The sequence below is a fragment of the Anopheles arabiensis genome, assembly GCF_016920715.1.
Source record: "Anopheles arabiensis isolate DONGOLA chromosome X unlocalized genomic scaffold, AaraD3 X_pericentromeric_contig0027, whole genome shotgun sequence".
NCBI lineage: Eukaryota > Metazoa > Arthropoda > Insecta > Diptera > Culicidae > Anopheles > Anopheles arabiensis.
In genome coordinates, this window is record NW_024412105.1 from 355,001 (window position 1) to 360,000 (window position 5,000).

At 47.3% G+C, this 5,000-nt stretch overlaps 1 pseudogene; it reads right to left on the reverse strand.

Moving 5' to 3' along the window:
• Window positions 1-3,957: 3,957 nt before the first annotated feature.
• The window catches only part of LOC120907955, a 6,674-nt pseudogene continuing 5,631 nt past the window's right edge, over window positions 3,958-5,000 (reverse strand).

Genomic DNA, 5,000 nt, shown 5'->3' on the forward strand with positions numbered 1-5,000 from the left:
GGCGAACATTTGCTGCATAGAACATTTAAGTTCCACTTCGCTCTCCCCTACGTGGGTCTGAGCTTCGCTCTCAGGGAAAAAATATGCCACATTTGGTAGGGAGACCCGGTTTCATCACGCTTTGTGCCCTGCACCATATATACCCTCATAAATTTATTCATTGGATTAGATCCAAGGAACACCAGATCATGCACCACTACCCATTATAGCTCATCGAGCTTAGCGTGAATCCTTCGGGTTTCCCTAAGAAGTTCGATTGGTCTTGCAGAGTTTAAAGACAACGAAGCTTAGTTTCAAGCAATGGTTAATATACGCGTATTCAAAACCCTTAGCTGTTACAACTTTTTACTAGAAACCATCACGACGAAGTCTTTGGGTCCGTAGACCCGTGATGTACTGCTCAGGAACGTTTTGATAGGGTGGAAGCTCAAAATCATAGGTTAAAATCATCGGCAGAGCCCACCAGACACCACTTTTGCTTCATTAGTTCGGACTATAGGCATACGACGATTTTTATCGCGGAGGGACGTATGACCCAAACGGGGCTTAATGACCCACTGCCACTGCAAACCATGCTCCTACGACTAAATAGAGGTAAAAACTACGATTTGGTGCAATCTTCATGTTTGACCTCGTAGCAAGGTACCCTCCTATAGTAGGCAATGAACAAATGATCATAATCCCAGGAGGGCAAAAATGGGAACCCGAAAGGAAAGCGCTGTTGGCGCGCCTAAGCTACTGGCCCGTAGAGTAAAATGGTACCCCCAACAAAGTTGTCGATTGACATTCTGATTGCACTTTTCATCATCTAGGGTGCGTTCCTTACACGTTTTGAGGTGTTTTAGCGAAAAACATGTTTTGAGCCACACGAGCTCTCCGGCCCGTTCGGTGCACATTTTGAAAAAAGCTAGGGAGCTGCCCCTAGGTTCGGGGTGTCACAAAATATTGAAAAGTGGTCAAAAACCGCTATCCAGAATCGGATGTAGAATCATTAGACGAACTTAAAATTGTTCTACAACCCCCAGTCCGACGCCTCGTATTCGAGATATAGCACTTTGTAGGTCTGACCGAGCAATTTTGTACTGAAATGTATGGCGGACATGTTATTCATTAAACAACATTAACTTGCATCGTGCCCTACTTCATCGGCACAGCTACTATCGACTATCTATTGTTGAAATGGATTGAGTTTGACCATTTTAGCTCTTTTCTTATGCCGTGCACCAACAGTGTGTACCGATCAGGAAAGTACACTACTTACGCGTTCATGGATGTATATGTTGGTACAAGTTGCCGGTCGGAATAGCAGTGCACCAAAACTGTGTACCGATCAGGAAAGTACAAGACGGAGGGCGCAGCCCGAGCGTACGCGTTCATAGATGTCCATGTTGGTACAACCTACATGTACGTACCTTGTTTTTGTATCAAAAGTTCCAATAAAGTGTTTGTATGCTTAAAATGCTTATCTCAACCGGTCACCTTTTGGCCTGCCCTTTTATAGACAGAAACCTAGAACGATACTCGCGATGTTTGTGTTTTCCATTCGCCCGGGACGACGAAATGAGCTCTGTGCACATCGTGCAGAAAACTGTCTCCTCCTCGTATGTTTTGTCCCTCCACGCATATAATCACCCACATTTGTGTTCAACACGGACGGCGCAGCCCGAGCGAACGCGTTAATGTTTATGTTTGTGCACACTAAAGTTACAATCCTAGGATTTGGTTATTGCGTCGCAGTGCCCGACCGTCGCGGACACCATTCTTGGACAAAAGTCCAAGTACGTAGAGTACATTCCCTAGGTATGTGCCCGTTCGTGACTTTCGTTGCGTGCTTACAGACACGCTTGGGTATGTTTACCATACAAGGTTTACTAGGAAAACCTGGGAAGGACGCTTGCCCTCCCGTCGCGGACACCATTCTTGGAAAGAAGTCCTGGTACTTAGCGTTCTTTAATGTACTTGATCAGTTTGTATTGCAATTGCTTTGTGCCATTGACTTTTGCTAATGCTCACTAAGGGGTGTTCGTTTGCGATGTGTATGATAAGCAACTGTCTATTCTTACCAGCAGTTAATCAACACTTTTCACCCAAATCATAGGAACGTAGAGTACTTTCCCTGATCGGTACACAATTTTGGTGCACCTCTAACTTCGCCAGCACTTTATCGTTACGTTTTGTGCACAACCTTGGGACATGGTGTAAGTTTCATCATTGTTATGTTTGATTCGGTTTATTATGATTGAAAAATACGCTACGTCCAAGAAATCTGAACTCGAATACTTTTGCCACGTTGCGCAAAAGCTACTGAGCAACTCCTAGCCGTTTACCGATTTATAATTTAATTTTCGTTATTAGTTTTAAAAATACGCTAAGTCCCAAAAATCTGAACTCGAATACTTTTTCTATGTGCCGCCAAAAGCTACTGAGCAACTCCTAGCCGTTTACCGATTTAAAATTTAATTTTCGTTATTAGTTTTAAAAATACGCTAAGTCACAAAAATCTGAACTCGAATACTTTTTCTATGTGCCGCTAAAAGCTACTGAGCAACGCCTAGGTTGGTACATTTCTGGTACATGGAGTGTATGCGTGCAGGCGTACTGCCGTGCTGGACCGGAAAATCGCACTTGCTACTAGAACGTAGAGTAATTCCCTAGATAGGTGCTTTTGCATGCCTCTGTTCGACGTCCATGCAACTTGGAACGTGCGACACACGTAGCTAGGCTTCCCATACATATTCCCTAGGGTAGCACCAAATTGCACACTTTCAGGGGTATATTTTGGTACGGTGTACTGTGCATGGTACAAGTATCATTAGCTCGTGCAATTTATTTTGCATCAAGTTGCGATTGCTGGTGCGTCGAGATAGGAGTGTTTCGCGACTTTTGCCAAGCTTTGGTGCCATTTGGTGAATAATTAATGTTCTAGCCACAATAAACGTGCCACATAATGCCAATAACGAAAACGCCATTTTCAAGGGACTTCCAGTCAAAATGTTTGCAATCAGCGCTTTCCTGTCGAGTTCAGGATTTGGGACTGAGCGATTTTTTCACGATCCAATCAAACGACCAGTTCGTGAATAAACAATTCATACAACAGTACATCCCTTCAAAGTAGAAAAAGCCGAATGCTAGGGAGCTCCAGTCAAAAACGTTGTCATTGGCGCTTTCTTCTCGAGTTCAGGATTTGGGACTTAGCGTTTTTCACGATCCAGCCAAAAGACCAGATCGTGAAATAAACAATTAATACAACTGTACTAGTACATCCCTTCAACTGAAGCAAGCGCACCATACATGACCCGTACGCTAATCATCCAAGCACATGACACGTCAACTAAGTCAACACATGATACAACTTGGAAAACTGACGGGTAAGTAGGTCATCTCGTACACGACGACACACCGACCAAACCAGGTCAACACGTCACATGCACAAGACATCCTACTACCAAGGCCGACCACCTCGACACACGACCTGTTAACCGAACATGGTCAACACCATCATGTGCAAGGCAACCGGGCCAAACGGGTCAACTTATACAACTTGTAACGAGCATGTGTAAGCTTACTGGTGTGGTCCGCACGGTCCTCACATCAAGACAATCAAGTCGAGAACGAGGCACGCCGACAAGCTCATTAGTGTTAAGTGTCCTTCTCCATCCTATGTCAAGTCACTCGTCTGACACGGAAGTAGCCAACTCTTGTCCACTAGTATAAAGGAACGGTCTCCAGACCAGGTCAAGTCACTCGTCTGACAAGGAAGGAGCACGCACCAAGCTTCACCAGAGCACGGTACCACGGTCCCCAGACCAAGATGGTTAGTTACGCCAACGAGGAAGGGGCACGCGTTCCCTTGCTACACTCAACTTAGTACACTCATGCTCTCACAAGAGTATCCCCCTGTGTCGACGTGGTCCCCAGACCAAGACGAGCTTGCGCACATCGAGGAAGGGGCACACGGACAAACCACCAAGCATGGGTCGCCTGAGAGGATCGATGCGAACGCATCTCTACAACTCGCAGCTCCCAGCCTGAAGTCCCGTCGTTTGCGGGCGGTTGATAGGTGTCGAAACTAGGTATATCCACGTTGGGCAGAGCTCAAGCCAACGGCGTTCCCAGTTACGGTACTAACACGTGCAGCGAACTCCACTCATTGCGGCCTAGGTATAGCGGGATGAGACGCCGGGCTGCAGACGCAGACTCCAACGGATCTCAGAGGGTTGTTAGGCCCGCTAGCTTCCGAACACCTAATGGGTTTGAGAAGCGCTATCAGCTCGGATTGGCTACGACCTTAGAGGCGTTCAGGCATAATCCAGCGGACGTAGCGTCATACCAAAGTCCGGTCGGACTAGTATTGAGCCAGTGGTCCGTACCTGTGGTTCCTCTCGTACTGCACAGGAATTCCGTTAAGATAGCGACTATAAGCACACACCAGTAGGGTAAAACTAACCTGTCTCACGACGGTCTAAACCCAGCTCACGTTCCCTTGAAAGGGTGAACAATCCTACGCTTGGTGAATTTTGCTTCACAATGATAGGAAGAGCCGACATCGAAGGATCAAAAAGCCACGTCGCTATGAACGCTTGGCGGCCACAAGCCAGTTATCCCTGTTCGTTTCCGATCTGTTCCCCACCCACCCACCGGTCTCTTGGCCGGAAACCGGCGATGTCGATTCGGGAGCGTCCAATTTAGAACGTGTGACCCCCGAAGAGCTGCAGGAGATCGCGGCTCATATGGCTTTAAGGAAGGCGCCAGGACTGGATGGGATCCCCAATGCTGCGGTGAAGGTCGCGATTGAGAAGTACCCGGGGTTCTCTGCCGTGTGTACCAGGACTGCCTCAACACTGGTACGTTTCCGCAACAGTGGAAACGGCAGCGCTTGGTACTGCTGCCCAAGCCAGGTAAAGCCCCGGAGAAAGCAGCTCCTACAGGCCACTGTGCATGCTGGACGCACTAGGCAAAGTGCTGGAGCGGCTTATCCTCAATCGCCTGAACAGACACCT